Source organism: Paramormyrops kingsleyae, chromosome 13 (genome assembly GCF_048594095.1).
Source record: "Paramormyrops kingsleyae isolate MSU_618 chromosome 13, PKINGS_0.4, whole genome shotgun sequence".
NCBI classification, from domain to species: Eukaryota; Metazoa; Chordata; class Actinopteri; order Osteoglossiformes; family Mormyridae; genus Paramormyrops; species Paramormyrops kingsleyae.
The window spans coordinates 23,486,910-23,514,623 of NC_132809.1; the positions used below are offsets into that span (position 1 = coordinate 23,486,910).

The 27,714-nt window shown below is 44.3% G+C and overlaps 1 long non-coding RNA gene and 1 other non-coding gene across 2 annotated transcripts; one reads left to right on the forward strand and one right to left on the reverse strand.

The window, feature by feature from the left end:
- Positions 1-8,659: 8,659 nt before the first annotated feature.
- On the forward strand, positions 8,660-27,485 carry LOC111843562 (uncharacterized). The gene is made up of 2 exons (XR_002838192.2): positions 8,660-8,749; positions 26,407-27,485. It is a non-coding gene; the product is annotated as an uncharacterized lncRNA (long non-coding RNA).
- On the reverse strand, positions 20,931-21,012 carry trnas-gcu (transfer RNA serine (anticodon GCU)). Its single transcript has one exon. It is a non-coding gene; the product is annotated as a tRNA-Ser (tRNA).
- Positions 27,486-27,714: the final 229 nt, after the last annotated feature.

A 27,714-nucleotide genomic window follows, 5' to 3' on the forward strand; every position in this document is an offset into this window, starting at 1 on the left:
GGAGACCACAATGGAATTTATTTCTATTTTTCTGGGTGGTCATTGCTGTAAATTCATCATCAGCTTGCAGCAACTTTTCAGCTCTCAAGACAACTCCTGAAATTGTCTTTGATTCTCTCAGAGTTGGCCCATGTTTTTCCCACTTTCTGGCACTTAATGTGTGACCTTCCTTTGAAAATACTGTATGTAATTCGTCCGGCTGCCACTTCTGTGGGTGGCAGTGAAGGTCTACGTCCACGAGGAGTCTGGGCAAGTTTCAAACCAGCACCCCCATGGCACCTCCCAGTTGCCCCCTCAGACGGCAGAGCCCTAGGTCGCGGCCTGTGTCACATAATGGGGTGACCGGCACTGGTGGGTGGTCACTACTGCGCCCTGGTGAAAGAGCTCTGTACATTGTGCTACTGTACTGGAAGAAGGTAAAGTCGGCTGTCTCTGCTCGCCAATGAACGTGGCCCTAATGGAAACAGCGATACGACACCAAAATAAACACTGCTCAAGCCCCCACCGGCTTCCACAGTCCCAGGCAGCGGCGGTGGAGCCAGGCCCCCAGGCACCAAGCCACCAGAGCAGGGCCACAGGATGGACCCGTCGACATGCTACCAGACCTTCCTTTTTGATAACCTGCAGCAGGAAGTGGACAATGATGCATGACAATCACCAGAGCCTTGTGGAATGTGAGTTACGACCTCAGTGTGACCCTGGCCTGCCCCTCCCGAGTGGATATGTGACATCCTGATTTCAGGTGTCACCTGGGAAACAGCAACACCCCTGGCATGCAATGAAAGTCAATATAGACGTCAATATAGTCAATGGGACATTTCCACCAAGACTGTGATGTACTTTTGTATGAGTCTGACTGTCAGTATTGGGTATCTTATCCCACATCAGAAGTAATTTCATGTTTTTTTGATTACCAGTAGGTGGTGCTGTTGACATATAATTTATATATATATATTTTCTCTCAGTGGATCTTGTTTTAAGGATCACACATTCCTTTTGTTTTCTGGCTTGTGTCAGAGAGCTGTGAAGGTATCCCAGTGAGGGAATTATCATAGGTTGCTCCCAAGCCATTATGGCGGCAGGCAAGATTGATGACAGCATGTAAATAGGGTGCGTGTGGGGGGGGGGGGGGGGGGTGGGCAGGGGGGCGGGGTGAAGATAAGTCTTCTCCCGTACTGAGGTGGAAGCAGCGTTTGGTTGGAGGAGGCCCTTCTGAGGTCAAAGAAATTCCCTTCTCACCCATGTTTTGATTTTTGAAAGGTTTGTGTGGCTCATCTTTGCTACAGACCAAATAGTATGAGTATCCTATGCAGGGGTGTCAAAAGGGACATGCATACCCTGGCAGATTCAGGGGGGCCCAAAACACAAGTTCAGGGTACCAGTTGTAAAAATTTTCTGAGGGTGGCAAAGGGGATGTTTTGTCAGTGGGGCCAGAATCTCTAGCTGCCCCCCTGATCATATCAGAACTCTCAAACACAACTCATTAGTTAATAGATACGATTTTAGCCATTCAGTGTTTAAGTTTTATTTTCAGGGTTGGTGTGTCGGGTTGGTTTGCAGATGGAACATCTCTAATTTCCCTCAGTCACATTGAACACTCCACTTGGTTAATGTGTCACCCTGCACTCTATTGGGAATCTGTGGTTGATTCCTGCTTAAAACTGCTCCTTCTGTATTCCTCACTCTACTGGCAGTGAACCCCATCTGGAATTCCACATGGGAAATTTGTGACATCATTCACTTTGTTACTGGGCATGTAGAGCAGACAGCGATGAATTTCTGGGAACCAAAGTTTGCCTAAAAAAGATATTTGCCATCATCTGGTTCTTCAAACAGCAGCATCTGGGTCTCAGGAGACTGCATCACGTGGTCAAACCAGGGCGCCCCCCCCCCCCACGAATGCCCTTTGGATTCCTCGACTCCTGAACCCTCACATATGCCAAGATGAGGAAGACTGAAGTAAACAGTGGCATGTCCCCATGACCTGGGAGGAAGATGACACGATTCATTCCCTCCGGAGAGAGTATGCCTGGAAGTATCAGCATCCATAAAAGTTTTTCCAGGAATCTGTGACATAAGTGCCATCCACAGGCAGTTCCAGTGATTCCTTGAAAATGACACAAACTGCAGTAGAAGCTCCATCTACAAAGACTCCACACCGAAGGCTCAACAAACATATCGGGGCTACTAGGCTGCACACAGAGAATAACCTATACCTTTCCTTTTAGTCATTTTCCATGGTGTGTATCTATTAATTTCCTCATTCTGTAAATTCCTGTCCAAAAACTGTCATGAAGAACAAGGCATTCCCTTTCGCGGCTAAGTGTCGGTCTTTAGCTGACTCTAAACCTCCTCTCCTTCACCTCTGACCTCTTTCCTGTCACCCTGACAGGTGGAAATTGCTGAGAAAGGGTCTGGCAGCGTAAAAGGGGTTAAACCCCGCTGGAACGTAAAACTGGTTTTCCATTTTCACCAAACTGGCTTTCTGTAACCTTCTCTGCCGCTCCATATGTCCGTGAGTAACTGTGAATCTTGCAGTGGTGTTCACGCAGCCTACCTTTAGTCCTGGACACAGGTATCATCCTATACGAACCCCTTCTATACCAAGTCACACCATTACTGCTAATACAAGCTGTGGGCGGACAAAATTAGATTAAAAGAAAATCATCTGCTAAAAATTTAGATGTTGAAAGTGTTTCTAGTGGAATCTGCACACCTCCCAGTCAGCCAATTGCCATGGGAAAATCATTATTTAATGAGATTTCTGGGTTTTTGATTTCCTTAAATGCAGACCAAGTGAGTGGCTTAGGCAGGGGTGTGGCTCGACTCAGGGGTGATGTGAGCATTATTCTGCAATATGAGGCCACAGGAAATAGATATTGATCGTAATGGGCTGCCATGGGGTGAGATAACCATTCACTGTCAAACCCAGCATGCACTCTAAGATGGTTTTGCCCACCTCTGTGAGTCTCTAGTGGTGTGTGAGTGATCTGGACCATCTCCAATAAGATCACGCAGAAAGACTGTAAAACACACATTTCCTTAATTAAATAATTTGCTTAATCCCAGCTGTTCCGCTTCACTTCTTATCATTTTTGTATCCCATCCCTTTTTCAACAATTGTGTCTGATACAGATGCAGCTATGCCATATTTTTCAGACCCAATACAAGTACCAGGTATGAGTACGAGTGCTCGCTTTCTGGTACTCACAATACCGATACCAATTAAGGCTAGGCAATGTCTTAAAAAATCATATATGATATTGAAATTTAAAAATTTAAGATAAACAATAATATAAAAATTACACCCCTGACAATTCTAAAGTCCCTGAATTGCTGCTGTTGATTCTCGTTTTTGAGTCTGTGGGAAATGATGGATTGGCAGGCTGGATTTAATTATTTAACAACATATCCAGAGCAGTGTAAAACTGTGTATAGCAGTGGTTCACAAACCTTTTATACCACGTACCACCTCAGAAAGATTACGCCAGCGGTTCCCCTGTTCCCATCATGCGCAGCCAGTCTGTTACTATATCTGAACCACACTCTCTGTGTACCACCAGTTCAACATTACGCTTGATCATTAGGAACAATATACTGAGCTTCTATTAATATCACTGCACGAGGGTTATCGTTTGACATTTTCTCTCTCATAGTTCAATGTACCTGCTGTGTCTGTCTCAGTACTGTGTCTCTGTCGCTACAGTCTCTCTGTCACCTCTGTGTCTGTCTCAGTACTGTGTCTGAGTCCGTACAGTCTCTGTGTCACCTCTGTGTCTGTCTCAGTACTGTGTCTCTGTCCCTACAGTCTCTGTGTCTCCTCTGTGTCTGTCTCAGTACTGTGTCTCTGTCGCTACAGTCTTTGTGTCACCTCTGTGTCTGTCTCAGTACTGCGTCTGTGTCCGTACAGTCTCTCTGCCACCTCTGTGTCTGTCTCAGTACTGTGTCTGTCTCCGTACAGTCTCTCTGTAACCTCTGTGTCTGTCTCAGTACTGTGTCTCTGCCGCTACAGTCTCTCTGTCACCTCTGCGTCTGTCTCAGTACTGTGTCTGTGTCTCACTGGCTTTGAACACTGACATCATTATATGCTCTTCTGATGTAATTTCTTTGAACCTGAGTACCACAACCTTTCACATCGCCCCCTTTCTGAAATGTTTACATCTCTCTGCAGTATCATGCTTCTTTGCCAAAAGAAGACCAATTTCTACAATTTTACTGTCAATTTGGTCAGATCCCCCAATGCCTTTCAGTTTAGGAGCCATTATTATCACTATGCAAATTCTCCTCAAAGCTTGATCTTCCACTAGCTCTTTTCCAGTTTAGCCTGTTTGGATGAGTTTTGTGGGGAGCATCTTCATGTCCCCCCCACACCCTCGCTTCTGCTACGCTGCAGTGGCCGGACCTTCTATCTTCACTTGATGACAGTCATTAGCAGCGCAGGAACCCTATAGTCATTTATGTGTCCGATTCCATTCGTTGGTAATGCAGGATGATATCAAGTTACGGTTTCCAGAGTCACGGCCCTCTGAATGCAATATCTTTCCATTTCCATAACCTCACCTGTCCTGCATCATAAGTGCATCAGTATGGCTGCTGTCTGTATTTTTGGGCCATGAATTGTCTTCCCACTCCATTCTGAAACACACCAATAACTTTGCAGATGTTCACCTTCCCCCCATTAAGAAGCAGTTTCACAGACTGAATCGTTCATAGAACTCTCCCTACATACAGTACCATGCAAAAGTCTTAGGCAGTCAAAAAATCTTCATGTTTCGTGTACAACTATGATAGTATGTCTCTTCAAATCTGTCAGCTTAGCCGTTTTGAAACCTTCTAAAGTTGCCCCAGTATTTTTTGCACCAATGTATTTTTTGACCCAACGGCTACCCTACTTGGTTTAGTTAATCAGTACCTCGTTAAGTTAACTAATCAAGTTAATTAATTAATTGAGCTGGTGGTGCAATTTAATGAACATATGGAACAGCTGAAGTGCCCCGGAGGAGAGGTTTGGGAACTGAAGGTGTTCTTCTAGCTATCCAGCAAAGTAACTTTTTGGAGAACAGAAGAAATTCTTATTTTTTATCTTGCCATTAATTTGAGTTTTTTTCTGAGCAAATATACACTTACTACCCTTATAAAAAGACTTGAACATTTTCTTTGACTGCTTTACACATAACATTACACATTCTCGATGTAGCCGATTATGAATCTTATAGATCCCACAACTTACCACACATACTAGCTTTTTCTATACATCTACACACCCGTGCACCTAATAGTTCCCCATTGACATGACACGATAACCCTCGTGATTTGACATTGGTATGTTTAGTTAGACACAGAAGAAACAACTCTCACTCCCTATATCCCTCTTATTCAAATCACGGTCCCCGAGGTCCGAGCACTGCTGGTTTTCCAGCCTTCCTTTACCTGTCAGTCAGGTGTGAAGCCTCTGACCAATCAGAATCAGTAATTATTAAACTAACTAACTGGGAGAACTGAAAACAAGCCCTGGATTTGGAATCGAGGTCCAGATTTGAAGAACCCTGCCCTAGACTGTAGCTGATGCTGATGGTTCTAAAACAGTGTTTCCCATTCCGATCCTCCGAGACCTGCAGACAGTCAACCAGGAGCTGGGAAGGAGCAAAAATGTGGACCATCTCTGAGGACCAGTTTGGGAAACACTGTTCAGTAACACTTTACTTGAAGGGGCACAAATACTTAGTAATAACAAATCATATAGAAATCATGAACAAATACAGTTGCTACTTGAGATGAAAGCTGTCATGATTCATTCATGATGAAGAAATGTCAGTATTTCACTTGCGTTATTCATTACTTGTACCTCAGTAGTTCCTTAGTAGTTCACAAAGGTTTACAGAATTAATAGATATAGTAACAAATATATTAACTGCTTGAGATAAAACATCAATCACTATTCATTAATGATGCATTAACATGAGACCAGTATGTAACTAAGACTTAGTTTGTGGTTAATTAATCCATAAGTAATAGTATAATACTATATTATTTTTGCCCAGTCAAGTAAGGTGTTACCCAGTGTTCTAGGAACATCTGATGTTCATGATGCAGAATTGTCGTAAAGAGAAACACCTCACACCTCTGCCAGAAACTGCGTTCAGTAATCAGACTATGTGGCAGAACAAGTGGAACCATCCTGATCCACCTGACATTCCCACACCATATCCTAGGCCCAGAATGCCATGTTCTGGAAGGTTTTTACATATAAACATAACGTGGGCATAAACAGGGTCATAAGCATATTTTCCCAAAATGCTGTATAACTGAGAAGGCAGGATCAGCCAGTCCCTGGAGCCATTGGGGTTAGGGGCCTCGCTCAAGGGCCCGACCGTGAAAACACATTGGCATGAGAGTTGAACCAGTGACCATCCAAACATGGGCACTGAGCCACACACCATCCCCCAAATACACGTCCTGGTCTTGACTTAGAACAAACTAATAGTAAACAGTTTTGTTGTGCCACAGATTTCTTGAGATGCTTCTATGCCTCAGTAGGTGTCTGTCTCAACTATGTCATTGTCCCAGAGTCTATATCATTATGGACATCAGTGGTTTGGCTCCCTAGAGCTTTGCCTGTAAAAATCTGAGCTGGGGGGGCACCGGAGGAGGAGCACATGCCACTCCCTCCCCATTGACATAAAGCAGTGCCAGGTGTCAAAAATTTGCATGAAACACAGAGTAACACGAGCCTGTTTTATCAGTGTTTGCATTCGGGCTCCACATTATTCAAAGATTATTCAGACCCAGCAGCATCGGCTCCAGTGGGGAACCTTCTACATACAAACAAGCACTGCAGTGATCTGTGAGTTCTCAGCAATTAGGCTTCATTACAGCCTTTCAAACTGTAACCCTCCATGCTGATCTATCTATGAGCTGTGCATGCCCATTTCTGCTCTGTCTGTGACATCACAGGTGAGCTGTGCATGCCCATTTCTGCTCTGTCTGTGACATCACAGGTGAGCTGTCCATGCCCATTTCTGCTCTGTCTGTGACATCACAGGTGAGCTGTGCATGCCCATTTCTGCTCTGTCTGTGACATCACAGGTGAGCTGTGCATGCCCATTTCTGCTCTGTCTGTGACATCACAGGTGAGCTGTGCATGCCCATTTCTGCTCTGCCTGTGACATCACAGGTGAGCTGTGCATGCCCAGTTCTGCTCTGTCTGTGACATCACAGGTGAGCTGTGCATGCCCATTTCTGCTCTGTCTGTGACATCACAGGTGAGCTGTGCATGCCCATTTCTGCTCTGTCTATGACATCACAGGTGAGCTGTGCATGCCCAGTTCTGCTCTGTCTGTGACATCACAGGTGAGCTGTGCATGCCCATTTCTGCTCTGTCTGTGACATCACAGGTGAGCTGTGCATGCCCATTTCTGCTCTGTCTATGACATCACAGGTAAGCTGTGCATGCCCATTTCTGCTCTGTCTGTGACATCACAGGTAAGCTGTGCATGCCCATTTCTGCTCTGTCTATGACATCATTTTTGCTCTGCAAATTTTATTGTGGAGGTCTCCCAAAATTGGTGAATTTTAATTGGCTAGACTTCATATTACCACAGCAGCATTGCTTTTGAAAATATCACCAAAATACCCTATTGCACAGTATAATGTCTGGATGGTATGATGTATAAAAAAGCAAATACCACCCAAGCCTATCACTTTTCTTGTTTCACCAGCTGCAAGCATGGTATAGTTAATCTGAATGGCTGGTACCACACATGATCTATGTACAAGACAGCTGCTTTTCCATTCCTCTGCACATTCTGCTAATTGATGATGAGCTGCTGTCCAGTTCATATTACAGACGGGTATTGTGAAGAGACAATCCACATCACAGCTCCAACATACAAGGGACTTTATTAAACTCAAAAAAGAAACAAAAAGACAAAACAAAGCAGGTAAATGATTAAAAACTAAGACGGAGACTAAAAGAGACTAGCAACAAACATGCGGCAACAACAGCTACAAACACACAATAACCAAGGACAGGGGCAGGCACATGGATACACCAATAGCGAAGGTAAGCAGGAACAGGTGTGGGCCAATTACAATCAATCAAACAAACACTAGGGCTGCGAACAACACAGGTGAGGGTCATAATCATGAATAGCTCAAACAAAAGGGATGACCAGCGACACCTGCTGGCCAGGCAGGGAATGATCCTGATGGTTCAGTGCTCTGGTTACTGTGCTGGGGTGTTCTGCAGTGTGTTCGGGGTGCTACAGGGGTCCTCCAGGGGTTTGTATGCATACTCATTGCTGCAGCCTGCGTCTCACTCCCTCTGCTCTGCATTGGGGCTCCTCATACCGATCAGCTTGCTTGTGTTTCACAGCTCATTAGCAGCAGGTTTATTCTTAACATGCCACTGAACGACGACCTGTTTAGGGGTTAACGAGGCACCACTCCCACAATGCCCGGCTACCATTGATGATCCTCTTTTTGATGTAAATTTTATGAAGACCTGTCCTAAGTATGGAGATGAATGGCTTTTTGATAGCCTTTAATGTGCATAATCTAAGCCCAGATCAGGCCTTGTACTGGAGAGTGAGACTCTGTCCTGCGTGGCTCGAGTAATCGAACATACTGGAACATGCTGGAACGTGCTGGAACATGCTGGAACGTGCTGGAATGTGCTGGAACATGCTGGAACATGCTGGAACATGCTGCCATGACCGGCAGCATTCTTTATTGCATCTTTTATTGGCTGGTGAGTTTCAGTGCCATCATAAACTTACCCATTGTGAAATTCCACATAGTGTTCTTTAAATACTTTGACCTAATGTCCTGAGGGACTCTTAATCAGTTTTTGCTTTTGTATTTCTGTAATAAAAAATTCCTGGTGCTTTAAGAATTAGTGTAACATAATCTGCTTTATTCAGTATATAGAGTTTTTAAGGAACTGTGTCATGTAAAAGCTGCTTCAGTGTATCTGGTAGAATATGGGTGTGCAACATCATGTTAGAATACTTCTTTGGGATGGGGTCTATGTGCAAGGTGTCACTTGTATGGAGCCGAGGAACAGAAAAATGTATGTAACCTAAATTCTGTACACTTTCCCCATAGAGAGAATCCGTGTGATGTGGCTTGTTTGATACAGTCCTTGGTCACTGAGTAAACTCACCTCTTCTATGCCTCTTACCAGAGGTGGATAGTTCAAGTACAGAAAGTAAAATCCAAACCAACATTTTGTTTCAACCAACCAGTTCAGTGCTCTGACTTTGACTGCATACTTAACCAATTGGTTGTAACAAAATCTTGGTCTGGATTATTACTTTCTGGACCTGGACTATCCACCTCAGCCTCTTGCTACCGTTATTCTCTTGTTGCTCTTGTTTTCTCCTCCTCCTCCTGATTCTCTAGGCAAGCATTACTCTGTCTGTGAACTTAGAGTTCAAGTGCAAAATGCGTAAAATATGGTTCATCTGCTGCTGAATTCCACAGGGTGAACACAATAGGTCTGAGTGAAATGGATTTGGAGAAGCTGACTTTCTGTAAATTCCAGAGAGCTGCTTGCTATAATTGTACACTCCTTTGGGTAAAATCTGCTTAACAACTAAATATCTTTAACTAAGCTTTATGCCGAAAAAGATAATTTGATGTGTTATTTCCTGCTTTGAAAGCTTTGTATTTCTGTTTTTATTTACTTTTTCCCCTGAGAAATCGAGATTGGTGTTCCCGAAAAGAGGCAAATCATTAACGTGCACTTTCTCTCGGAAACAAACACTCTGTTAGATAAAATGCTGGATGCCGGGGATCGTGTTACAAAAATTACGGCAAATGCTTTCTATGCTCTCTGAGTGAGTCGGCCTTAAGTGTAGATCAGTCGTAACAGAATCAATACAAATATGATCTGTCTACATGGGTATCTGTTATTTCAGCATCTGAACTTGTTCAGGATGGCAGCCGGTAAGTGCTTTCACAGGGTAGCCCTGGAGAACAGTTTGTGTATCTGTCTGTATGCGTGTCTGGATATTTTTCCACTCAGGACAAGTGATTCCTTTTTACATTGTACTTTTTACATTGTACACCACGATATTCTTGATGTAACAGATATTATCATGCAGTGCTGGTCCCCACGGGTTAACACAACCAAAGCTTCTTTATTCTTCGGAAATCTGCGGGAGTCCACTATGTTTACTCATGGAATCCACATGTTTAATGAAACCTGACTCAGTGAACAGAGTCTCTCAGAGTCTATAGTTGGGAGTCATGTGACTGTCCAGTGGCTGCCTGGGCTGCTGGTGAGCTTCAGGCAGCCCCTGAGCCATGTGCACCAATCCTGCAGTGGTGAAGGAGCAGGAACTAAAACACAAAGCAGAGCAACTAAAGTACAGAATCAAAATCACAGAACCAGAGGCAGGATACAGGAAATGTGGATTTCAGCAGCCAGAAATTGAGGGTGTGGCCCTTTTTTATGAGCGAATTTCACCGTTTGGTTTATATGAAGTCTGGAACTTCCAGTCATATTAAGGCCCATGGCCCAATGACATCATTCCAGGATGGACTGCAGTGATTTGGAGTTAGTGATGGTGAGAATCCTTAAGCTTGCGGTGTGAAGTGAATACCATGTTAGTTATGCAGTCACAGCTTGCGGTAAACTTCAATAAGTTCACAGACTGCCACTCAGAGATAGTAGCCAAGGTAAAGTAGGCACACAGTGTGCTGAAGTATGGGAACTCGGAGGTAAACAACATCATACATACATACACACATACATTCTTAGTAACAACTCGTTTAGTAAGGTTCTGAGGGGATCAGACTGTTTTTGCATGGTATACCCAAGCGCAACATATATATTAGTCTTTACTGTTATCTGGTAACATTTTGGCTACAGAATTTTTGGAAAAAACATTTTTCATGTTTTTAACAATCTATCAGTAGAGTCACATGCATAACTATTAGGAATACATGTTGGTTACGCTTAGGCACTCAAAATATAAAAAGTATATTCCAGCTTATTAGGGAAATATACATAGTTACCACAAAATGTTAACAATGTAAATGTTAAACAATAATGAGCTTTTCATAGATATATGAAGTACATGTCTCTTAGGCTATCAAAGTATTTTACTCTTGAAACAATAACAAAAAATTATTGATGTAGAGAAAATTAAGAACTGGTACCCATTTTTTTTGTACCCATTTTTACTAACAGTTATGGTAAATAATACCAAAAAATTTGCACAAAAACACAAACATGCTGTTAATGCTCCTAACCTCCCAACAATCACAAAAATGTGCCAGCATAATGGAGGGAATCACCAATATTAACAGTTTCTAAGAGTGGATGACTTTCCCTCCTTGTCCTGCATGCTTTGCCATCTGAAATGTGTGGAACTGCACATATATAAAAATGTTTCAAAACAATCAGTACGTTAGCTGTTGCTCTTTGAGTGAGATCATCATTAAGCCAGCTAACCTTCTACAGAGAAACAGAACTTTTATAACTTTGTCAGATTTTTAACATTTTAACAGGGTGGAACTTTAAGAGTGTGACAAGCAAGATAACGTTTCAAAAACTAAAAAAAAAAACAAAAGGCAGAAGTGATAGTTGAAACTTACCTCTGTTTGCACAGTTCAATTCTCGCTGAAAAAAAAGATGCTATTTCCAGAGAATGGTCTCAAAGGAATTGTAGCCCTTTTTTAAGAAAACGAGAAAGTATACATACTAACAGAGTGGAAGATGACTTAGGGACACATAGTAAATGAAGATAATTGTAAAAAAATAACCATAGTTTCATTGGATTTCTATATATGGTTTGAGGCAGTTAGCTTCTAGGTAGCCTAGTCTATAACATAATTAAAGAATATTTTGGGATTTTTATCACTTGCTGGTTCATAGTACTTGTGGAAGCTGATTACTGATTACTGATTACATGATAAAATTGAATGCACATTTCAATAAAAATGCATGTAAAATACAAAAAGACATTAAAAATACCAATTATCTCTGTTTAAGTGATATATAAGACTTAAATATAAATTAACCCATGTGGTATAAATATGTGACTCATTTTAGAGAAAATATGAGTAAGTAAATCATAGGGACAGAAAAGTCACTGTGTAACAGGAATGATGGATATATGATATGCTGACACATATTAACTGTTTTTTTTTTAACAACAAAACACGTAATTACAGACATATTTTTTAATAAAGAGAAAGACTGGGTACATGGTTTACTTGCTTTTAACTTAGCAGTTATGAATTTTTCCAGAGGGCAGAATTTATTTAGTCCATTAATTTTGGATCCAAGGGGAAAATGAAAAAGATTGAATAAAAAGACATCAGTGAAGTCATATAATCCAGGGCATCCCCTAACTCCATCCATCCATCCATCCATCCATCTTCATACTCATAAAAACTAGTTATGGAAAACTGACGTAATGGCTGGGGAACCAAAGCATTTTTCATTTGCAAATAACTTCTCGTTTATTTGGGAAGACAAGATTGTATTAGCAGCTCGACAGGTTTGACTGAGCACCAGGGAACTACCTGGAACCGTCTGCAGTCAAGGGTCCGTGTTGTGAGTGAAATCAGGTCCTGGCTACTGACTCCTGATTAGCACGTTCTAGGCAGTGGGAATAAGCTTGGTCACACACGTGGAAGCAAGGTGGCACCTGAGAGATCCACCATGTTCCTCTTTAGTGTGAATCTATGCCCTTAACCAGTCATGTTAACCTATAGGTCAAGCAAAACAGGAATAATTTCATTGATGTTGACGGTTGTTATAAAGTAACCGAAAGCCATTCATATTCGGAGGCTTTTTGGGGGTGCATGCTTTCTCGGATTCAAGGGAACAAGGACAGAAAATGGGATATGGATTAGAAAGTCAGTCCTCTGTGGGTCCGGGAAAAGCACAGATTCTTAAGATACTGCCTGTCAGCTTAGTTTGGGTCTGGCTCCCAGTTCGTTTATTACAAATATGACTGTGATCGTTACATTCATATCTATTGTGACCTACAACAAAGAAATATCAGGTTATCAGAGTTCTGCCGCAGAGCATGGGAATACTGAAAAACTAGTTTGAGTTAATTTTTTGGTAGATTAGTAAGCAATAATTTATCAATTTACCTTCCAGCTGTTTACCTAGGGTACGGTCACAGGGGGACAGAAGATAGCACAGGGCATAAAGCAGGGTGGTGCCCTGGATCGGATGCCAGGCTATTACAGGGCACATTCACACACAATCACACTCTAAAGGAAATTAGGAAATGCCAGCTCACATAACTGCATGTCTCTGAATTCCAGGAAAAAACAAAATTGAGCACTCAGAGGCAGACTACACAAGACAGGAAGGACATACAAACTCCAGACTCACACAGAAGAGGTGGGATTCAAACCCACAACCTTGCAGGTGTGAGGGTACAGCATTACTGAGCTGCCACCAGGAAGAACTAAGCATAAGAATTTCTGCTGCGACTGGGAAGGACATTCATTTGTGGGCAATGTTTTCCAGTAAAATAACTGATTGGTCAGAGGTCACTTTAACGGGGGTGGGGGGTGTGTGTCAATCCTGTAGGAGTATAACAGAAACAGCAACATGACATAACCCCACACTGCCTGGGCACTAACGTGTAAGACTAACTGTTAAACTAGGTCTTTGGGAAGATTCAGAAAGATCTCATGCAAAAGGAATCAAGTTAATAGTCATCGGAATGTTAATGGATATGAGCTGAGAACAGATGTAGAGCTAAATACTGTGGATTGGGGTGGTTCTGTACATGCAGTCACTATTTATAATCTTTTGGGGGAACCTTTGGCAAAACATATTCTGTATTTAGCTTGTTGGCCTGAATTGAACTACTTGTACCATTTTTCTGGTGGTGATATCCAAGCCGTCTGCAGAAGTACTGGGTATATACTGGATGAAATAACAATAACAATAGTTAACAACTAGAAATAGATGTAAAATTACAACAGTGCTGTCACTGCAGTGGTTTGCAATATTCATTGTGCCGCTGAATAATTCAAATATGATTTTATGAGCAATATTTCAATCGAGAGATATTTAGACACAAGGCTGGAAATTAAGCTTTCCCTCTCGCCTGTGGCGAGTCATTTAGACAAAAGAAGAGAACAAAAAAATTGCTTCCCTGAAAAAGCCCAGTTGGCTAGTTACAAGCATTCTTAAATTCCAGTGCTGGGATTTAATTTCTGTGGATATACGTGCTATATCCTGCTATACTCTGCTATACCCTGCTATACCCTGCTATACTCTGGAGCTGCCTGGTGAGAGGGGATCTCTGTCCACCAGCAGTGGCGGTTCTAGACCGTTTCAGCTATGGGGGCCAGACTGGGCCAGTTGTTCTGTTGGGGGGATTAGGTGTATTTGACCTGCCCCCCCGCAGAAACTCCCCTGTCCACTGGGCTGGGCACCATAGCACAGGTGGATACCTGTCCACAGCCCTCATGACTTCTCCTCTTCCATCTCCGCCTATGTGTCCAGCTGCATCATGCCTGCTTTTGAAAAGACGCCACTTAAATGCTCTCACACGAGCAGCTGTATGTAACAGGCGAATCATGGATGGTACAGATGCGCAGGGTGACGTCCCTGCTGTGTCCCGCGATTCCCTGCCTTCCTTTGTGTGACAGTCCCATCCCCTCAAAGGCAGCCCTTCTGCCTGCAACATGCACGAGATCCCATTGCATGTGACAGCTCGTCGGTGGTATATGGTTTTCCTCTGACCCCAATGCCTTCTTCATTTTAACCCTCTCTGCTGCTAATCTCTAATGCCTCTCCAGCACCACTTTAATCTATTGGTTTCCTTGTCGGAACACTTTCGTGCTTGACCACGGGGGGATATTCTCCGTATTTGAAACTCAAATCCATCCAACCATGCATCTATCTTGTTTAACTCCTCACCAAATACATGGTCACCATGAGCTTGGGGCCCATAGCAAGGCAGGGGACATCTTGGACATGAGTTACATTATGCGATAACACCAGGCGTGAGGCTCGATTAACGTTTGATTAGTGGACTTTTGTTTGCGGCACAGAGTGATGCATTTCCCATGATGACATCATCGTGCTCTTGACATTTTCCCAAGGCCAAATATTGGTGAATCCAAAAGCAAAATAAATCTATATCTGATGTGCTTTTTAGGGTACTATAACCTTGCTTTAAGGATCTCTTTCTTAAATCTGTTATGTTCCATCTTATTTGTGGGTATACCACCATTCCAGGCCCAACTTCCATAACTCTCACCAATGTGAAAGATTTTTAATTAAAAGGAAAGACCGTTGGCTGAGCCGTACAAAGGTCAAAAAAGAGGGCTCTTTTCAGAAACCGGCTCTAGCTCTCAAAATTTGCTACGTTGCCCCATTTAAGGCCGTGTGAATTAAATTGAAAATAAGATGTGATGATCAACAACCCTGGATCGATGCATCATGGGAACATGTAACATGTGGCCAGGCTGGGCCTCCCCTTACTTAGGGTTATTGGCTGTCATCCGTCCGGCTGTAATATTATAAATGCTCTGCCTGTGAACCTTTGCATTTGATAGATTGGCTTTTTTTATTGCAAACCTTTGACCTGGCACAAAAATGTGGCTGACCTGAAACACTGCCATCGTTCTTCTGTATCAATATGTAAGATTCAGAGGAGACTTTGGAGAGCAACTGGGGCGGTCTAGTGGACAGCCTACAGTATGAGGTAATGTGGAGTTTAGGGACTGACTAGCAGGTAGCAGACAGGGTAAGGAGGGTTATGGTGTAAGCTGGTAGGTCAAGTGTTAGTGAAGGACAGAAGGTTGGGTAGTATGAGTAATCTCTGCAGATATGTTAGGTGTTGGGGATGTAGGGTCAGGGTGTAAGGAGGAAGTATGTGAATGATCAGGGGAGTCTCGAGGCTGGGCAAGGTCACATGATGTGGTCACATGTTCCTGTGCATTTCTCTTGTGCTCAGGGCAAAATTCCTATAGTTTATTGCTCCTCTTCCCCATTTTGTTAAACCTAAAATTTAATTTCCATCCACACATGGGTGAACATGTACAATTAGAAAATGGACTAGCCGATGTGATTAGGGTTTAAGGTAGCTAATATGGTTAGCAAAGATCTAGAACAGTGCCTCACATCCCAGTCCTCGGGGACCCCAGACAGTCTACATTTTGCTCCCTCTCTGCCCCCAGCACACCTGTACCCATCACTTGGTGTCCTTCAGTGTTTGGTTCTGGAATGGTGACCAGATAATCTGTCAGGGAGGACATTTTGAGCCAAAAATTTCGATCAAAAGGACCTGGATGTCACTTAAAGCCCAGAGTTCTTGCTGTGTGCTGAATTGGTTGCTTTCCTATAATCATACCAAGAATCACTAATGTTAATGTGAAACAGCTGAATGAGTCTTTCAACCAAGGGAACAAGCCAGTCAAAGCACAAGTAGAATTGAACTATTTAGCTAAGCGCAGGAGCTTTTCAGTTCCAAAGTGTCCTCCCTGACATTGATTATCTGGTCACCCTAGTTCAGGTGTGCTGTGAGGGAACAAAAATATAGACTTTCTGGGCTTCCTGAGGGCAGCATGGAGAAACACTGGTTTATTAGAAATAGTATTCTAGGGTATGGGAGGAAGCTAGAGTGGCCACAGTAGGAGGATCACATTCATAAATCCATCAGCTGGCCCGGTAGCTTAAGCTAACTGCGGGTATGTGGGCTGGGGTATGTGAACGGCGCCGCCCTTCTGCTCTCCCGCCGTTGGTACATCATCATGGCGCCCCACAGGTGTCTCATCTCCATGCTTTTATTCCCGCAGTCAAATCAATGTGCTGTGCTGGCTGTCGGGGAGGCTCAGCGAGGAGACCATTACGGACCATTAACAGACGGACGTCTTCCACCGTAAAGCGCGTTTGGCGATCGTCACGGCGTCGGGCTCTGCCTTTTAAAAGTCGCTTCTTATGTGGAATGGGACGCCAGGCTTTTCTTCTTCCTCTGGTGTTGAAAGAGGCGCTCTCAGCGTTTTGGCTTTGAAATCAGCCCGACTACAAAAGAGACGAGGGAAGTGGTGGTAAGTGGGGTAACCTGATAGGACGGCGTGACAGCGTGCCGCCGCAACACGCTGCCAACGCTTGATGGGCACTGCTAGCTAGTCTGGCACTCTGCGGAGGATGTCAAATCTCTCGCTTCACACTGTAGACCGGCCCTCTTGTGACAGACAAAGGGGATGGTGGCGGGACCTTACCATAACACAGGCACCGTTTGTGCTGCCATCGCAGGGTGTGACGGTCGAGGAGTCTCTCGTGTTACTCCTGTCACAAGCCCTTCAAGGAGCTCGCTAGCTCCCTTGTCCTCCATCTGCTAGAGATGAGCTGTCAGTCAAGTGTGCCCCGCCTTCTTCCACTCCCCTGTCCTTCTGACAGCCTACACCCATCATCTGTGTATCAGTCCATATGCAAGAAGCAGAGACCTGATGGGTTTAATGACCATTAAGCGCATTATCAGTGTTTAACTCCTTCAGAATGAATCTGCACCAAAGGTATTGGGGTGTGTAGCAGTAAGTAACGGCTGTGATGTGATTGTGTGGGTGGGAGAGTATGAGTGTTAGGATGGTAGGGGGCAGTAGCGAGTCATGGCTCTTTCAAGACACTAGGCACTTTCCCACTGCAGGAATTTTCTTTCGGGAACCAGAACCTTTTTCAGGACCCAGGAACATTTGTCATATCCCCATTGCAGGAACTCGACCCAACTGTTGTTACTCGGAGGTAGTTCCTGAACCATTTTCTAGTCCCTACCCCAGATTAGGTACTTTTTGCTTGAGAGGAAATTACTGAGTTGGGCTTATAGCAATAAACTTTGCTGATTGGTTGACGACAAGCACCAGCACTGACTCAAGTTATGCAAAAGTGTGGGGAAAAGTAAAGCAAAAATTATTACTTGGAATCATTAAATTTTTAGTTGGAATTATTAAATTATTAGATGGAATTATTGTTATTTTGTATCTAAATTACATTTAAAGCATTAATGAATGCATTTTTGCTCGTCTTTATCTGCATCAGAAAATTTGATCAATATTTTTGTCCCAGGCCTGCATATTTAGTGTCCCAGGCCATATAAATAAAATCTAAATAAAATGAATCATCCAGTTTGAATCAATACAGGACGGATTCATCCTGTATCCTCAGACCCCATGATCGATCCCCCCAGTAAGTTTCATTCATTCAACTATTCATCTTCCAATATTTTGGGGTGGCAGTGTGAAATTATGCATGATGTTTAACCTACAAGCATTTGTGTCTCGCATGCTTATTTAGCATAAAGGTTAAAAATCCTGTTGTGCGGCGGGAAATCAACACACAACAGTGAGCAGGAACTACAAACCTTCCCAATGGCGACAGCTAAAGAACTCGGAACCAGGTTCCTGGACTTCAATGGAAAGCATGTGCACATTCTGGGTCTTTATAAAGTAATCTCACCCTCCTTTCAAATATACAGCAGTCGGGACTTGAAAAACCAACAGGAATAGAGATGTGTCCCCATCGAGAACTGAGCTGCACATCTGCACCTCCTCTCCATACATGCATGCATATACAGACAATGCACACCCACATGGGCAAAATGCACAGACAGATACACACAGGCTCACATTCCAGCACTCAGCAGCAATATATGCACAGAAATGCTCACACAGGCAGGTGCAAACCTTCACACGCGCGCAGACATGTTCACATGCTAATTTTCTCCTTCAGCAGTGCAACTATGAAGGTCAAACCAAGACAGGTTTAGACCTCTTAGTATTAAATCTTTATCACACCATAAAATCCTACATCTTTCCTAAAAGGATGCATTTTCCCATTAATCCCAGCATTTTACAGCAAACCTGTTAGCTCATCAGTCATGAGAAACAAGAAGTTGCTTTTGATGCAATATGCAATATTTGGGGATTAACTTTTCTTTGCTTAGGTGTCCATACCCCATTCATAATTAACTGCTGAGAGACGGGTCACGTGATTATCCATGCGCCGTTCATAATTAACTGCTGAGGGACAGGTCACGTGATTATCCATGCGCCGTTCATAATTAACTGCTGAGAGACGGGTCACGTGATTATCCGTGCGCCGTTCATAATTAACTGCTGAGGGACAGGTCACGTGATTATCCGTGCGCCGTTCATAATTAACTGCTGAGGGACGGGTCACGTGATTATCCGTGCGCCGTTCATAATTAACTGCTGAGGGACAGGTCACGTGATTATCCGTGCGGCGTTCATAATTAACTGCTGAGAGACGGGTCACGTGATTATCCGTGCGCCGTTCATAATTAACTGCTGAGGGACAGGTCACGTGATTATCCGTGAGCCGTTCATAATTAACTGACGAGTTACGTGATTATCCGTGCGCCGTTCATAATTAACTGACGAGTTACGTGATTATCCGTGCGGCGTTCATAATTAACTGTTGAGGGACAGGTCATGTGATTACCCGTGCGCCGTTCATAATTAACTGACGAGTTACGTGATTATCCGTGCGCCGTTCATAATTAACTGCTGAGGGACAGGTCACGTGATTATCCGTGCGCCGTTCATAATTATCTGCTGAGGGACGGGTCACGTGATTATCCATGTGCCGTTCACTGCTGAGAAATGGGTCATATGATTATGAGAGAGTGAAATCTCCACAGTTCTATCAGTGCATCAAACTCTAATATGGAAACCAGACTGCAGCCACAGGCTACGTCCCTCACCCAGCGATAGGGATGAATAATTAGCATCTGTCATGTATCTACTCGTGTCCGTCAATCAATCTCCCTTTGCCAGGTGGGAAGAAGCAGCACCACGCTGGTCGTGTTCACTGTTAGTACATGTACAGAAGGGACATCCTGTATCCTGGAGAAGACCCTCATAGCACAACCCTATACTCCATCCACAAGTGCCTTCAACTGCCCTGTTCTGTAGCATATGCAAATTCACAGTAAGGTGTAAGGCAAGACAGAGCAAGATCAATCCAGCTTCGGCAAGAAAAAAATGTTTAAAAAAAAGGAACTGGCTGTATTAAATGACGAAAGATTTAACGGCTCCAAAAGATGACATCCATTATTCATCCAGGTAACCATTATTCTTCAATCAGCTATCATGAGGGTAGGACCAACAGAGCCAAACAACGGATCTTCATTGTGAGCTGACTGTTAACATGTGGCGAGAGCACGTCACTGCAGAAACCTTCACCATAGTCAAAATAAACCTGGGTGAACACAGCGAAAAATACAACTGGCCGAGGCACATGGCTGAACCTGGAGAAAGTGAAGGTAACGTGAGTAAGGCAGCCGTCGTTTGCTGGATGTGACCTTAGTGGGCTTCACACTCAGGGCTGGTCTTCTCCGATTCTGGTGCTCGCAGTGGCACTGCGTTAAAGGTGCTGTTCAGTGTTCAGGTTCCTGCTCCTGCTGAGATCTTGCTGCTGGGGATGCTGGGATACCTCGCTGTACACTGTAAAGAGAGATACATGTTTTCTGTGCGATATCTATTATATATTAGAAGTCCATTCATCCACTAACTGCTCATCCTTGGGGGGGGGCAATTTCTCCCCTGGTCCTAACCTGGGGACCCCCAGATGTTCCCTGTTTTTGCTCCCTCTAAGTTCCTGGTAGGGATCAGAAATGTGGATTGTCTGGCAGGGAGCTGGGAGGGAGCAAAAACGGTCCAAAAATGTGTATTGTCTGGCAGGGAGCTGGGAGGGAGCAAAAACGGTCCAAAAATGTGTATTGTCTGGGGGTTCCCAAGGACCATGATTACAGAAACACTGGACTTTAGCAGACACTTTTTTCAGTCATTGGGACAATTGGGGGTTAAGGGCCTTGCTTAGGGGCAGTGACAGTGACATCACACTGCCAACCCGGATTTACGCCAAAAACCGCAGGAACAGCATCTCAACCCCCACAACACCTTTGACAATAAATACTCGACAAGGATGGGATTTGAACCCACGCATGCAGAGCACAATGGATTAGCAGTCCATCGCCTTAACCACTCGGCCACCTTGTCACAGTGCAAATGCTGCTTCAATCTTTAGCTAGCCTAACTGTATGTCCTTGGAGAAGGGAAGGAGCCAGAAAACCCAGAGGAAATCTATGCAACATGCAGTCCAGGATTAAGACCCCCTGCCCTGGAGGTGTGAGGCTCCAGTGGTGCCCAGTGAGACATCAAGCCACCTTTATTTGAGAGGCAGGCTAAAAAAATGATATATGTGGTGGACATTAGCAAGGATGGCTCTATTACCATGTTGGCTGAGACAGACGGGGGACGGCAGAAGGGCAGGATGTCCATGCTCAGATGCAGGCCACATGTCCCCCCCCCCGACCCGAGTCACACGTAACGAGTAGATGGAAAGCAAGGGAAAAGTTGTCTGTCCTCAAAGTAACACCGATGATCCTGATTTACGGCCACTCTCTGTGATTGGGCAGGGGCGCCGGGGATCGATCGCGGTGCCGCGCATCCACCTGTTAAGAGCTTTTCCGCTAATTGGCTGCCAGAGTGCCGCCAAAGCCACAGTGTTTCCCGGTGAACAATAGCATGCGAAAGTGCGTGTAGAGCCGGCCTGATTCTCTTCCCACGGGCCATTGATTTTTAAATGAAGTATCACAGAAAATCAATAGTAATCAACAAATAGAATGCAACACAGTTTAGTGTCATGCCCCAGGCCTGGGCTCAATCCGTTTCCGGGCCTGTCACAGCTGCAGTGGTGAAGGGGAGGGGCCTAAATCTCCAAACAGGAAGTGAAGCTGGAATGTAGCAGTTGGGGTGAGTTTGTGCCCTATCCTCAGTATAAGCGTTCCCAGCTGAAGGTCTAATGGTGATGATACCTGGGCAACATTTTAAGCAACTTTGTTGGGTAGTGTTGCCGACCAGCGTTGCTGAGGCACTTTCCCAATAATACTGGACAACAAATTTGGAAAACTTTGATCAGCAATGGGCAACTTTTGCGATCATCCAGATCCAGACGAGTCGTCCTTTGTCTCACCTGATTGGCGGTTGTCCCGCAACATTGCTCAAAGAGTTGCCCTGTGTATCATCACCTTAAGCTGTTCCTCAGGCCCCGGATCACACCGCCCCAGACTAACTCGTCCCTCTAACGTGTCGGTGAACCTTCAGCTGAACCGTGAAGCTCACAGGCTATAGGCTAACTGGCATTCCTTTCCGGCACGGAGCTATCAGTCACTGCCACGGGGCTAATTACCCAGAGCAAGCCTGAGCCACAGGCCCGCATCTCCCCACTTGACAAGCTAGAGAAAACTCAGCCGACAGAACCACCTCACGCCCTTCCCGGGCTGGCTATAGAGCATGTTGATTTGTGATGGTGGGGGTTCAAACGCTTGCCATGTTGTTTCCAAGGTCACAGCCATATTCCACTGCCAATTTCTACAGCAAGGGCTTTTACTTTGGCTCATTTGAAGGTTCCAAGGTTGCTGCGAAAGTCCTGCCGTGTGTTAACAGCTTTGGTGTCGCAAACCCCCAGCACACACTCAGTGATGGGAAAAAAAACGACATTTTCTATGCTTATGATTAATGAGTCTCATTCCTTGGGGAATTAATAGCTCCCATCATTTAAGCTAGTCATGTTAGCATTTTTTTAGGTACCGAGGACTGATTGAACTTGCCCTGTCATGCCTTGTGCTGTGGTACGGGGATATTCTGCCAAAGGACAGGCCAGTAGTGATTTCCTCCCATGATGGAGCACAGTGGCCTGCTGTCAGGACCTCCAGATTGCCAGGCCTGGGCCAGTGCTCCCATTCATATCTGTACTACGCAAGACCCAGTTGCAGGCTAAGCTGACTAAAGCAATGGAGAAACACAAACGACCTCAGCCCTGCAGTGAGAGAGCTACTGTATGAGGTGCCCTGATTCCACTCCTGCGTTGACAGTTACTTACAGACAAGAGTCTTGGAAAGTGCAAATGGGCAAAAGTCTCTCGCTAAATTAGCGCACAACTAGGTGGGATTAGCCTGTCCATAGACTTGACATATGGTTTGTATGCAGTAAATATATAATATATAACTTTAATATATAATATAGCAGCAAATAGTGTACTTTATTCATCCTTGTGGGGAATTTGGGTAGTTGTCACCTACCCCATCTTGCTCTCCATGAGACACACAGACAGGTGAGAGTAGGTTTAGAGGTTAAGGGCTTGGGATTTGAACTGGCAACCTTCCGAGCCTACAGGGATACGCCATGCTCTTTTTTTTTTTTATAGAGTCAGGCCTGCTCTCTCTATCCAGCCAGCGCCATTGTTACTGTCAACCGCTAGATTGTATATCTGGAAAAAATGCTCCCATTTTGCTGCAGTGAGATTTATTTTTTTAATATGGGTTTCTTGTAACACTTGGCATGTGGACTGTAAGCTGTGTGGCAGTTTCTGGCAGGGCCGGATCGAGGTTTAGCTTTATACATTTCCTTTCTGTTCAGTGTAGAACCTTCCCACAACACCCCTCGCATGCGCTGTCCGTCACCAGGAACAGAGTTCTCTGTGTCTGATTCAGTCCTGGTAACATGGTAAGATGAATACAAAGGCAGCCCTATTTGCAGAGTTAAAATGTAAGTATGGCGGTACATTGTCCAAACCCTCAACTTCACAGAAATCAGATGAGGAGTTATCTGTTACAGCCACATGATAGTCAGGCTTAGTATAATACTTAGCATTAAACTTAGCATAAGATTTTGACATTGGTTGGAAATTTATTGAAGATGGTCATGGCATATGTTTCTATAAGAGCCAAACAGCTATATTTATTTGTTCTGTAGATTTATTTGTGTTACTTTGCCTTCTTTGTATGTTATTTAGTCTTTGGAACATAAATCACTACCTACACAGCATTATTCTTGTTATAATTATTTGGTTCTTATCATAGCGTAAATGACGTGGTGGTCCATGTATTAGATCTAAGGTTGTGTTGTGGTTCACCGCCCCTACAGTGTTTAAACTAACATACCACTGATCATAAATACTACTGGTCATATAATAAAAACATTTATCATTTGACATGGGTTATGGATTTGAATCCCTCCTGCTATATGTTTGCACATTTAGCAGGATCTTCCCAATCTGTGTGGATTTCCATCAGGTATATCGCTTTGGCTAATCGGTGTCTCTAAATTGGCGATGGATCTGTGTGCCCTGCAATGGACTGGCATCCCATCCAGGGTGTAGCCCTGCCTGGTACCCTGTGTGGCCTGGGATAGGCTCCAGTGACCCTGCAGTGGTTAGCAGATGGATAGATAAAACATCCTTCCATTCCTTTTTCCTGCTGATCCATTCGAGGGTGAGGGTGAGAGCCAGATGTGAAGGGTTACCCAGGTGGCACTCAGCGTGGCATATCTGCAGCGCCCTCTGCTGGATGCCAAGGTGGTTCCAAGCCTGCCATGATATCCTTGGTCCTCCCCCCTTACCCCAAAGTGGGACATGCTTAAATTCAGAATGAGCCTTCAGGGGCCTTCTTATGAGCCCCCCAAACCACCAAAACTGGATCTTCTCAGCACCAAAGACTAGTGAGTCCATCACCTTCTCCTGAAGAATCCCATTTACTTACCTCCTAAGTAAGAAGTAAGCTCATTTGGTTGCCCCTACATATAATCTATTTTTTTCCCAGTTATGCAAAGCTCTTGAACCAAGATAAAGCTGCAGTTTGTCTGCAAAAATGCCTAACTTCAGTTAACATTTATTTATTTATTATTTAGGATGACCAAATCGACAGTGTGCCAACACAAAGAGTTCCAATTAGCTATTTGTAACAGCCAACATATGTAAGTGCCTATTTTGTGAATTAAATACTAATTCATTAGGTTCCACACGTGTAATTACTCAGTCTGGAGTGAGCCAAAGATGACTTTCTCCATCTTCTGCCTGACAGGCATTAATCAGTAATGCCGCTTTAATGGACAGCTTGCTGATAGCCTTTCGCTCCCACCGTATCGCTCATCTCTTCTCCTAACCTTTCTGTGGGAAACTCTTTGGCAGTGAAGAGCTGCACGTTCTCTGTAGAGGCTGAAAACACAGCATTCTTAGCTGCAGAAGAAAATGATGATTTTAAAACGAGCAAGACGATTATATGAGCCTTGAAATTTTCCTTGAGTTTTTTGATATTGATAAAACCCACTAATACAGCTGATATACATGACGTTTTGTATCTTTGGAGTGCTTCTCCCAGCAACGTTCATTCCACAGCTCCATGGTGATGTCTATTTTTCTTCTCCATCTCTGTGGAGCCTGTGTGTGGTTCTGCGATCATTCAGGACCTCCAGTTAAGTGCTTATTAGTCTGGGTTACCCCTTTCTGGGAAGCTGTCCTCGAATGGCGCATGATAAAATTCACATGCAGTTCATGCACTATTCAGAAAGATTTATAATGCACTTGAAGATAGGGAATAAGTATAATAAATATATTTTCCCTCTATTGTGTCTCACATCTGGGGCAGATATTTGATCTTTAGAAAAATCTGCATTTGGAAGTGATTTAGGAACCAATTTGTTGTACAGCAGACTTTTGAAATTAGCTCTGTCCCTACTTGGAGATGCAGACCTTGGATAAAACTGAGTTGGTTGTCGGCTCACACTGCTGTCCAAGCACAACAGGACTCGATCTCGCACACTGCTGTTACATGCATACCGCCCCCCCCAATTTGTGTAAAAGGACGTGTTTTGCCTGGGTAATGTCTCCATGGTGTTTCTCTGAGCTGGGAAATGTAAGATCCCGTTCAGGGTGTGGGCAGCTATGTTCCTCTCTCAGATACTGGGACCTGCCATCAGGGGGCCTTCGCCGGTGGAATTGCCCCCCTGGCTATTAGTTTATCTGTCGGCTGCTGTCAGTACTTCCCCCCGCTAGTGTGCGGGGATCTGATTGAGAGGCCTTATCAGTGGTCCTGTGGCATGTAGCTGCCCTCTGTCCTGCCTGACAGCCCACACCCCATGCGTAGACTGACTGATGGTCTAATCGCTGATAGATGGCCGACGCTTCCGGCTAAGCTGCTGGCCGAAACTCCGCCATTCACAGCCCCCGGAGTGCCAGGGGGCTGCTGCGTTTGGTGAATGACCTTATTTCGTTGCCTGTGCAAGAACACGAACTACGGCCATGTTTATTGGTAACACACCAAAAAGAGGCATGGACGGACGACATGGTAACAAGTATCCAGTTGCTGGCACATAAATCGCAGCCTCATGTGTAAGATGGACAGCAGTGTCAGGCTTTGGGAGCAGTCAGGAAACCCAAAGCGCATAAAATAAACACAAGCGCAGAGCTTTGCTTGCCCTAGTGACCTTCTCCTCTCCCCTTCATTTTCTTATCTTCGTGGGCCTTGATACTCAGAGCTGTGGACACTTCTACTCTGTCATTGAGTCACTGGCTGTTATTTTTGTTTGTTTTTGTTTCTTCTCCTTCTCCCTCAGGCTAAAGGAGTGCAAGACATCACTGGACGCCAAGGCACAAACCCCAGACTCCTGCAAGTCGAGCGAGATCCTGTCATTGGACCTGTTTGAAGTATGACCGGGCTCAGGAGCGACCATGGGAGCAGAGCAGCAGGGCCGGCTCCTGTCCTTAGGCGCTGAGGCCCTGCCAGTGTCAGAATACCTTTCAGTTAGCACTTGATTTACAGCCAAAAGAAACAGGTTAGTTGACCTGAAACAATAACCCAAAAGAAACCATTAACGGTGGAACAAAACACAGTTTGTGATCCTTGGGGCTGGTGCTTATGGAGCCTGTGGCCCAGAAGCTTATGTAGGTTGATCCAGAAGCTTGTGCATGGGAAGTTAAGTAGTACTGGGCCAATTTTACAGTCACACCTCTGGTCTGTGCAGGCTCTAGATGTTGATGACCTGGTGTGGAATGGGCTCTACCTTAGCATCCCAGAGCCAAGATCTGGTAACACTTTGTGACCTAACCCTAGTGGACTCTGGTTTCTGTCACACAGGCCAAGTCTGGTGCATGTTTCCAAAGCACTAAAGCTATCAGTAAAATATCTCCCAGCCTCTGGTTCACTCAGGGGACCAGCAAATGTTCTCCAGTATTTATATAGCTCTTTTGGACTATATCCACTGATTTATACAGTGGATTACCACAGTAATATAAAGGCTTCTGAATGTAAATATTCATGGGGTACGCTCGTATTGCCTGAGGTATACGTGTGTTGTTTTTTGACATAAATAATCTGCCATTCATGGCTGCATGTTAGAAGGTTCCGGCAAGGCTGGTCTGCTGATGGCCGTGCAGAATATCTCCAACAACTAGTAACACTGGCAGAATAAAATGCCACTGAATGATTTGTCCTGGCTTGGGGCACAACACCTTATGCCAGTGCTAAATGTGACAGTCCGCAGCCACGGGGGACGACAGACAGCATCCAATCAGCTCACTGCAGGCCAGATTCACCACTGCTTCACATCACCGTCATTCACAATATATTTCATTTCCTGACCACTGAAGTCATTTTGCCAGGCTTATTTTTTTAAATAAATTTGAGTCCAAATGATCGGATCTGAGAATTATTAAGTGGTTGTTTTATTGGTTATTCTCCTACTGAAAGAAGTTTGGTTTTCCAGGGGTAAGATATCGTTTGGGGTTCTGTTTCGAAATGAGCTCATATCAAACCAGCCAGTTTCAACAGTGGCGTTACCTTGTCTTATTACTCTACTTCCATCCTGACGTTGACAGAAAAGTTGTAATTTACTTTATCCATCCATTCATCCATATCCCAACCA